Source organism: Phalacrocorax aristotelis, unplaced genomic scaffold, assembly GCF_949628215.1.
Source record: "Phalacrocorax aristotelis unplaced genomic scaffold, bGulAri2.1 scaffold_99, whole genome shotgun sequence".
Taxonomy (NCBI): Eukaryota; Metazoa; Chordata; class Aves; order Suliformes; family Phalacrocoracidae; genus Phalacrocorax; species Phalacrocorax aristotelis.
The window spans coordinates 243,629-253,895 of record NW_027441150.1 but is presented as its reverse complement, the minus strand read 5'-3'; the positions used below and the strand labels follow the sequence as shown (position 1 = coordinate 253,895).

The following is a 10,267-nucleotide window of genomic DNA, read 5'->3' as shown; positions in this document are numbered from 1 at the left end:
TACAGGACAGAGCAGGAGGAATAAAAAAACGGAGCCAGAGCCAGGCAGAGAGAGGCGGAGATAGGAAAAGGAGCCACAGGCTACAGGACAGAGAGAGGGAGGACTGAAAAAGACGGGGAGGCAGGGAGCCACTCAGAGCGAGATGGAGAGAGAAGGTGCGGGGGGGGGCCCAAAAGAAAAAATAAAATTTTGCAGCAGGTAAGGAAAGAGAGGGGGCCGGGGGAGAGACAGGGAGGGCCCAGGACGCACAAGAGAGGCAACGGGGCCCCAGTGGCCCAGGACTCACCGCGACTCTCGCTCTCAGCGCTGCTGGCACAATTTAGCCGTTCAGATGCTTCTTTCCCCTTCTCTCCTCCCTGCCTCTTCTGCAGCTCCAGACTCTAGGCCGACCTCCACCTAAAGAGGATACGTGGGTGTCTTACCGCTCTTACGAGATGAGGCTTCCTCGGCACGTAGCCTAGCTCGCTCGTGCCCTACACGCCCGTACCCAACTCCGGGTTACGCGTACGGACCCTGCAGTGCACGTTGGTGGCCTGTCCCGCTGCGGACTATGAAGGGGGATCCTTCCTCCCTCACCTGCAGGGACAGGCTCTCTCTTGCCTGCAGCAGGAAGGCAGCTGGCAGCCAGAGCGCCTTCAGTTTCTTCTGCTTTACCTTTCGTTGGCGTCTCCAGCTTCAGCCGAGGCAGCTCCTGTCCGCAGCCGGGAAGGGCTCTGTGTGTCCCTTTTCGCCCCGGCGCCGCGAGGATGGCAAAGCCGGGCAGAGAGAAGCCACGCAAGCCTGAGACGGCCGCAGTCGACGGCGTCCCCGGGGGAAGGACAGACAACCACGTCCTCAGCACGGTCTCTGGGAGAGGGAAAGAAGAAACAGCGACCGTCATTACCGTCCATCGACCCTGACCAAAGCCTCTCCTTGCGCAGGGGCTTCCGGACACAGCGCCCCTTCCCCACGCTACTGCTACGGGCCCCTGCGCCGAGGGGGAATCCAGTGCGCTCGAGGGCCGGCTCGCTGCCTTCACGACAGGGCCTGGGGGCGGCCAAGGGCTACGCAGCACGCTTCAGGGGAGGTGCCGGGGCTGGGGGCAGGCGCACGGGGCAAGGGGGGGCCGGGGGAGGCTGAGCGGGAGCTCCGGCGAGCCGGGGAGGCGGCCATCATCTGCGCCCTGGGCACGGGGAAAAGGTCCTCCTCCTTTCCCTCTTCCCTTCTGTCAGCTCCCGGGGAACTCACCGCTTCTCGGGGAGCGGCCGCACCTGGAAGCCCCCAGAAATCAACACGAATCCAACCCCAAAAATACACCGCGCCTACCGTACGCGGCACGGCCGCCCGGCACCCGAGCGCCGGAAGACCGCGCCTCCCGCCACGCCCCGGCGAACCACGTGACAGGGCCGGCAGCCACTGCGCCAGGACTACACCTCCCGGCACGCTCTGCGCCACAACACGGCCGCCCGGCAGCCGCGCGCCGCAAGGACTACACCTCCCGGCATGCTCTGCGCCACAACACGGCCGCCCGGCAGCCGCGCGCCGCAAGGACTACACCTCCCGCCATGCTCTGCGCCACAACACGGCCGCACGGCCAGCCGCCAGGCGCACCACCACAGCTCCCGGCACGCCGCCAGCCCGCCCTCGGCTCCGCCCCGCTCTCGGACCCTACGGGCCACCGTCCCTCCCGCCGATGCACCCGGAAGCCCCACCGAGCCCTCACCACAGCCTCGCTCTCCCCACCGCCCGCTCCGACCCGGCGCTGCCCCGCCGCAGCCCTCCTCGGGGCTTGACCCGGGACGCAGCGCTCCACCACCCAGCCCCCGCTCACCTCCACCCTCGCTACAGTCGCAGCCCGCTGACGCTCGGCCACAGCTCCGCTCCGCCCTCGGCTCACACTGGCCCCCCGGAGCCGGGCACCACCCCTTTTCCAGGGAGGAGCCGGCACCGTCAGCCCCACCGCCCGCACCTGGGGCTCCTCCATCCAGACCCCGCCCACAGCTGAGGCGCAGCAGCAACGGGGGGCCCCCTCCCCTCACCCCCACAGTGCACCACCTCCTCCCCTGGGCTCCATCACAGCCCCTTGCCCCACGCAAAGGCAGCGCAAACGCAGCCCTGAGGGCAAACGAGAGGGCAGGTGTTTGTGCAGGCGCGCACGTAACAAGTCCCAGGAGCCATTCGTGGGTCAGGGTCCCCAACGCTCCCCCTGCCCCAAGGCCACCTCGGCCGCCGTTGCCGCAGCTGCACGGAGCTGGTGTTGGCTGGGATAGTGCTCATTTTCTCCACAGTAGCTAGGAAGGGATACGTTTTGGATTTATGCTCAAAACACCGTTAATAATGTAGAGATGTTTTGGTTCTTGCTGAGCACTGCTTCCACAGTCAGGGCCTCTTCTGGTTCTCTCAGTGCCCCACCAGCAAGTAGGCTGGGAGAGGACACAGCTGGGAAAGCTTTCCCAGCTAACTGACCAAAGGGATATTCCATACCATTTGACATCATGCTCAGCACACGCAGCTGCGGGAAGAAGGGGGAGTCCTTGGGGGGGGGGAGGGGGCAGGGGCTACGGCATTTCTCTCCCTAAGTAACCGTTACACATGACAGCCCTGCTTTCCCAGAGGTGGCTCAACACCTGCCCGCCGAAAAGGAGGAGTGAATTAATTCCTTGCTTTGCTTCCACGCACAGCTTTTGCTTTACCTATTAAACAGCCTTGATCTCAACCCATGATTTTTCTCACTCTTACCCTTCCAGCTCTCTCCCCCAGCCCACTGAGGGTGGAGCGAGCAAGCAGCTCCCTGGTGCAGAATAGCCAGCTGGGGCTAAGCCACGGCACGCGCTTGTCCCGGTTTGGCAGGGAACGGACCGTCCGTCGCCTGGCTCCTGGGGCGACGGGCTGCTGGGCAGGGGGGGAGGCCACCAAAGGTGAGGAGCAGGGCACGGGACAGTAGGAAGAGAGAAGAGAAGAGCGGCATCCGGCTGGACGGGGCGGGGGGGACGTGTGTGCGTGTAGTGAGAAGGCACGAGGCAGGGAACAGGACGGCCAGAGAAGGACAGGGAGCCTGACGGAGGTGGAGATAAAAGCAGCAGAGAGAGGGGAAGAGAGGCAGCAGAAAGAGGGAAGAGCAGGACACAGACCAACAAAGAAGGAAGAGGAGCAGGCTGGAGACGCACAAAGAACCTGGGGCAGGCAGCACGACAGCGAGGGAGGAAAGAAGAATAGGGGCAGGAAGCTGGACCGAGCGCGATGGAGAAAGACAAGATAAGCGACAAGAACAGGGCAGAAAGGGAAGAATGAAGCCACGGGGACAGGGAGCCGAGACAGCCAACGACAGAGGGAAGGGGCCAGGGAGGGAACACCACAAAACAAACCACGGGGCTACGTGGTACAGAGCACGAGAAGGCAGAGAATTAAGAATTAGGGACAGGGAGCCAGAAAAACAACAACAAAACAACACCCAAAACAAAGGGAGATGGGGAGCAAAAGGAATCGCAATGCGTACAGAAAGAAGAGAGAAACAACTCTAAAACAGGGTCACGGGGAAGCCAGAGACAGCAAGATGGAGAAAGGACAAAAGCTACAGGCTACAGGGCAGAGAGGGAAGAATTAATGGATAGACACAGAGAGCTGGGCAGAAAGAGGTGGAGAAAGGCTGAAGATCACACGGCCAACAGGGAAGAGAGAAGAGGGGGAGGAATTTTAAAAACAGGGGCAAGAAGCCAGAGAGAGGGAGAGAGAGGCAACACTAAAATGGGGACAAGCCACAGGGCGGCGAGGAGGGAACCGATGAATAAGAACAGGAGACCAAAGAGAACACAACGTAGAATGGAAAAAAGGAACAGCGGCCCAACAGGGAAGGAGGAATTAAAGATCAGGCACTGGGAGGCAGACAGAGACAAACGAAGAAACAAGTGGGGAAAAAAAAAACAAAACCAAAAACACAACAACAGCAATGGGCTACAAAGACAGAGAGAGAGGGAAGAAATAAAACATAGCAGCAAGGAGCTGCACAGAGAGAGATGAGGACAAACAAATAGCACGGGTCTACGTGACAGAGAACGTGGAATTAGAACACAGACAGAGGGAGCCGGACAGAGAGAGAGGCCGAGAGAAAAATCTAGACGGGCTACAGCGGGCAGAGGCAGGAATTAAAACCTAGGGACAGGGAGCTGGACAGAGAGAGACGGAGATCACAGGGAACAGCGGCGGGTGCAGGAAGAACAGGAATTCATGAACAGGGAAAGGGAGCTGGACAGAGAAGAACTCAGAAAGGCAAGAACAGTAGCAGGGTACAGAGCAGACGAATTAAAAAGCGCGGCGGGAGCGTTGAGGCAGACAGAGAGATTAAGAAAAAAGCCACGGGCTACGTGGCAAAGCAGGAGGAATTCAGAAACGGGGATGGCAACCAAGGGAGAGTGAGCTGCTGAAGGATAACGGGCATTCAAAGTGAGGGACGGGGAGCTGGGAAAAGCGAGGCAGAGAAAGACAGAATCACAGAGAGAATCAAACAAAGCCAAAAAAGAAGAAACTGAACAACAGGAACAGGTGTAACCAAAGCGATGAAATCAACCAACCAGAGACGGTGTTCCATTACGGGAACATGCAGCGTACGAATCAGCGCATCCGTCGATCTGCATTTTAGTCCCTAGGCGATCGTTAACGTCAACAGAACAACAGACAACGTGCTTCTGTCAGAAAAGGACGACAAAACGCGGTTTCGTGGAGCGGACTGAGAGAACTAGCCAAGACTGCCAAGATTAACAGCCAAGAAGGTAAAAGGTAATTCTGGCAGGGGGAGATCGCGACCACCGACTCACGGACCACCACCGAGCCTGCGCAGCGATTTACATACGGAACGAGCAAGTTTGTACCGATCAGCAGACAGGACAATAATGAATACGTATGAATACGTAAAATTTTGATCTACAAATTGAACGGGAAAGGTGCGTGAGGTACGCACGCCAGCAGGAGCGATCCCCCGTGCATCCGGCGCCGTGAATAAAGAATGCCTGCTCTTTAATACTAAATTGGTCTTGAGGAGTTGTTTCCGATTTTACCGCGTTTTTCGGTAACACAGGGAGTCAGACCGAGAGAGCCAGAGAAAGACAAAAATACCGACAGGCTACAGGACAGAGCAGGAGGAGTAAAAAAATAAAAACGGAGCCAGAGCCAGGCAGAGAGAGGCGGAGAAAGAACAAGTAGCCACAGGCTACAGGACAGAGAGAGGGAGGACTGAAAAGACGGGGAGGCAGGGAGCCACTCAGAGCGAGACGGAGAAAGAAGGTGCGGGGGGGGCGCAAAAAAAAAATAATTTTGCAGCAGGTAAGGAAAGAGAGGGGGCCGGGGGAGAGACAGGGAGGGCCCAGGACGTACAAGAGAGGCAACGGGGCCCCACTGGCCCAGGACTCACCGCGACTCTCGCTCTCAGCGCTGCTGGCACAATTTAGCCGTTCACATGCTTCTTTCCCCTCCTCTCCTCCCTGCCTCTTCTGCAGCTCCAGACTCTAGGCCGACCTCCACCTGAAGAGAACACGGGGGTGTCTTACAGCTCTTACGAGATGAGGCTTCCTAGGCACGTAGCCTAGCTCGCTCGTGCACTACACGCCCGTACCGAACTGCGGGTTCCAACTGTGGGAAGAAGGGGGAGTCCTTGGGGGCTACGGCATTTCTCTTCCTAACTAACCGTTACACATGACAGAGCCCTGCTTTCCCAGAAACAGCTCAACACCTGCCTGCCGAAAAGGAGGAGCGAATTAATTCCTTGCTTTGCTTCCACGCACAGCTTTTGCTTTACCTATTAAACCGTCTTGATCTCAACCCATGATTTTTCTCACTTTTACCCTTCCAGCTCTCTCCCCCAGCCCACTGAGGGTGGAGCGAGCAAGCAGCTCCCTGGTGCAGAGTTGCCAGCTGAGGCTAAGCCACGGCACGCGCTTGTCCCGGTTTGGCAGGGAACGGACCGTCCGTCGCCTGGCTCCTGGAGCGACGGGCTGCTGGGCAGAGGGGGAGGCCACCAAAGGTGACGAGCAGGGCACAGGACAGTAGGAGGAGAGAAGAGCAGCATCCGGCTGGACGGGGGCGGGGGGGGCGTGTGTGCGTGTAGTGAGAAGGCACGAGGCAGGGAACAGGACGGCCAGAGGAGGACAGGGAGCCTGACGGAGGTGGAGATAAAAGCAGCAGAGAGAGGGGAAGAGCAGGACACAGACCAACAAAGAAGGATGAGGAGCAGGCTGGAGACGCACAAAGAACCTGGGGCAGGCAGCACGACAGCGAGGGAGGAAAGAAGAACAGGGGCAGGAAGCTGGACCGAGCGAGATGGAGACAGACAAGATAAGCGACAAGAACAGGGCAGAAAGGGAAGAATGAAGCCACGGGGACAGGGAGCCGAGACGGCCAACGACGGAGGGAAGGGGCCGGGGAGGGAACACCACAAAACAAACCATGGGGCTACGTGGTACAGAGCATGAGAAGGCAGAGAATTAACAATTAGGGACAGGGAGCCAGAAAAACAACAAAAAAACACCAAAACAAAGGGAGATGGAGAGCAAAAGGAATCGCAATGCGTACAGAGAGAAGAGAGAAACAATTCTAAAAGAGGGTCACGGGGAAGCCAGAGACAGCAAGATGGAGAAAGGACAGAAGCTACAGGCTACAGGGCAGAGAGGGAAGAATTAATGAATAGACGCAGAGAGCTGGGCAGAAAGAGGTGGAGAAAGGCTGAAGATCACACGGCCAACAGGGAAGAGAGAAGAGAGGGAGGAATTTTAAAAACAGGGGCAAGAAGCCAGAGAGAGGGAGAGAGAGGCAACAATAAATGGGGACAAGCCACAGGGCAGCGAGGAGGGAATCGATGAATAAGAACAGCAGACCAAAGAGAACACAATGTAGAATGGAAAAAAGGAACAGCGGCCTACAGGGAAGGAGGAATTAAAGATCAGGCACTGGGAGGCAGACAGAGACACATGAAGAAACAAGTGGGAAAAAAAAAAAAACAACACAACAACGGCAACGGGCTACAAAGACAGACAGAGAGGGAAGAAATAAAACATCGCAGCAAGGAGCTGGACAGAGAGAGATGAGGACAAACAAATAGCACGGGTCTACGTGACAGAGAACGTGGAATTAGAACACAGAGAGAGGGAGCCGGACAGAGAGAGAGGCCGAGAGAAAAACCTAGACGGGCTACAGCGGGCAGAGGCAGGGATTAAAACCTAGGGACAGGGAGCTGGACAGAGAGAGACGGAGGTCACAGGGAACAGCGGTGGCTGCAGGAAGAACAGGAATCCACAAATAGGGAAAGGGAGCTCGACAGAGAAGAACTCAGAAAGGCAAGAACAGTAGCAGGGTGCAGAGCAGAGCAGACGAATGAAAAAGCGCGGCGGGAGCGTTGAGGCAGACAGAGAGAGATTAAGAAAAAAGTCACGGGCTACGTGGCAAAGCAGGAGGAATTCAGAAACGGGGATGGCAACCAAGGGAGAGTGAGCTGCTGAAGGACAACGGGCATTCCAAGTGAGGGACGGGGAGCTGGGAAAAGCGAGGCAGAGAAAAACAGAATCACAGAGAGAATCACACAAAGCCAAAAAAGAAGAAACTGAACAACAGGAACAGGTGTAACCAAAGCGATGAAATCAGCCAACCAGAGACGGTGTTCCATTACGGGAACATGGAGCGTACGAATCAGCGCACCTGTCGATCTGCATTTTAGTCCCTAGGCGATCGTTAACGTCAGCAGAACAACAGACAACGTGCTTCTGTCAGAAAAGGACGACAAAACGCGGTTTCGTGGAGCGGACTGAGAGAACTAGCCAAGACTGCCAAGATTAACAGCCAAGAAGGTAAAAGGCAATTCTGGCAGGGGGAGATCGCGACCACCGACTCACGGACCACCACCGAGCCTGCGCAGCGATTTACATACGGAACGAGCAAGTTTGTACCGATCAGCAGACAGGACAATAATGAATACGTATGAATACGTAAAATTTTGATCTACAAATTGAACGGGAAAGGTGCGTGAGGTACGCACGCCAGGAGGAGCGATCCCCCGTGCGTCTGGCGCCGTGAATAAACAACGCCTGCTCTTTAATACTAAATTGGCGTTGAGGAGTTGTTTCCGATTTTACCGCGTTTTTCGGTAACACAGGGAGTCAGACCAAGAGAGCCAGAGAAAGACAAAATACCGACAGGCTACAGGACAGAGCAGGAGGAATAAAAAAATAAAAACGGAGCCAGAGCCAGGCAGAGAGAGGCGGAGAAAGAACAAGTAGCCACAGGCTACAGGACAGAGAGAGGGAGGACTGAAAAGACGGGGAGGCAGGGAGCCACTCAGAGCGAGATGGAGAAAGAAGGTGCGGGGGGGGCCCAAAAGAAAAAAAAAAATTTTTACAGCAGGTAAGGAAAGAGAGGGGGCCAGGGGAGAGACAGGGAGGGCCCAGGACGCACAAGAGAGGCAACGGGGCCCCACTGGCCCAGGACTCACCGCGACTCTCGCTCTCAGCGCTGCTGGCACAATTTAGCCGTTCAGATGCTTCTTTCCCCTCCTCTCCTCCCTGCCTCTTCTGCAGCTCCAGACTCTAGGCCGACCTCCACCTGAAGAGAACACGGGGGTGTCTTACAGCTCTTACGAGATGAGGCTTCCTCGGCACGTAGCCTAGCTCGCTCGTGCACTACACGCCCGTACCCAACTCCGGGTTACCGCGTACGGACCCTGCGGTGCACGTTGGTGGCCTGGCCCGGCCCGCTGCGGGCTATGAAGGGGGATCCTTCCTCCCTCACCTGCAGGGACAGGCTCTCTCTTGCCTGCAGCAGGAAGGCAGCTGGCAGCCAGAGCGCCTTCAGTTTCTTCTGCTTTACCTTTCGTTGGCGTCTCCAGCTTCAGCCGAGGCAGCTCCTGTCCACAGCCGGGAAGGGCTCTGTGTGTCCCTTTTCGCCCCGGCGCCGCGAGGATGGCAAAGCCGGGCAGAGAGAAGCCACGCAAGCCTGAGACGGCCGCAGTCGACGGCGTCCCCGGGGGAAGGACAGACAACCACGTCCTCAGCACGGTCTCTGGGAGAGGGAAAGAAGAAACAGCGACCGTCATTACCGTCGATCGACCCTGACCAAAGCCTCTCCTTGCGCAGGGGCTTCCGGACACAGCGCCCCTTCCCCGCGCTACTGCTAAGGGCCCCTGCGCCGAGGGGGAATCCAGTGCGCTTGAGGGCCGGCTCGCTGCCTTCACGACAGGGCCTGGGGGCGGCCAAGGGCTACGCAGCACGCTTCAGGGGAGGTGCCGGGGCTGGGGGCAGGCGCACGGGGCAAGGGGGGGCCAGGGGAGGCTGAGCGGGAGCTCCGGCGAGCCGGGGAGGCGGCCATCATCTGCGCCCTGGGCAGGGGGAAAAGGTCCTCCTCCTTTCCCTCTTCCCTTCTGTCAGCTCCCGGGGAACTCACCGCTTCTCGGGGAGCGGCCGCACCCGCAAGCCCCCAGAAATCAACACGAATCCAACCCCAAAAATACACCGCGCCTACCGTACGCGGCACGGCCGCCCGGCGCTCGAGCGCCGGAAGACCGCGCCTCCCGCCACGCCCCGGCGAACCACGTGACAGCGCCGGCAGCCACTGCGCCAGGACTACACCTCCCGGCATGCTCTGCGCCACAACACGGCCGCCCGGCAGCCGCGCGCCGCAAGGACTACACCTCCCGGCATGCTCTGCGCCACAACACGGCCGCCCGGCAGCCGCGCGCCGCAAGGACTACACCTCCCGGCACGCTCTGCAGCACAACACGGCCGCACGGCCAGCCTCCAGGCGCACCACCACAGCTCCCGGCACGCCGCCAGCCCGCCCTCCCCGCTCTCGGACCCTGCGGGCCACCGTCCCGGCCGCCGATGCACCCGGAAGCCCCACCGAGCCCCTCAGCACAGCCTCGCTCTCCCCACCGCCCGCTCCGACCCGGCGCTGCCCCGCCGCAGCCCTCCTCGGGGCTTTACCCGGGACCCAGCGACCCACCCCCCAGCCCCCGCTCACCTCCTCCCTCGCTACAGTCGCAGCCCGCTGACGCTCGGCCACAGCTCCGCTCCGCTCCGCCCTCGGCTCACACTGGCGCCCCGGAGCCGGGCACCACCCCTTTTCCAGGGAGGAGCCGGCACCGTCAGCCCCACCGCCCGCACCTGGGGCTCCTCCATCCAGACCCCGCCATCAGCTGAGGCGCAGCAGCAACGGGGGGCGCCCTCCCCTCACCCCCACAGTGCACCACCTCCTCCCCTGGGCTCCATCACAGCCCCTTGCCCCACGCAAAGGCAGCGCAAACGCAGCCCTGAGG

The 10,267-nt window shown here is 59.2% G+C and overlaps 1 long non-coding RNA gene across 1 annotated transcript; it reads right to left on the bottom strand.

Annotated features, from left to right (window-relative positions):
* Nucleotides 1-238: 238 nt before the first annotated feature.
* Nucleotides 239-1,352, bottom strand: LOC142050951 (uncharacterized). Its single transcript, XR_012658225.1, has 3 exons — nucleotides 1,228-1,352; nucleotides 655-846; nucleotides 239-396 (listed from the first exon to the last, which is right to left on the bottom strand). It is a non-coding gene; the product is annotated as an uncharacterized LOC142050951 (long non-coding RNA).
* Between the last annotated feature and the right edge of the window lie 8,915 nt (nucleotides 1,353-10,267).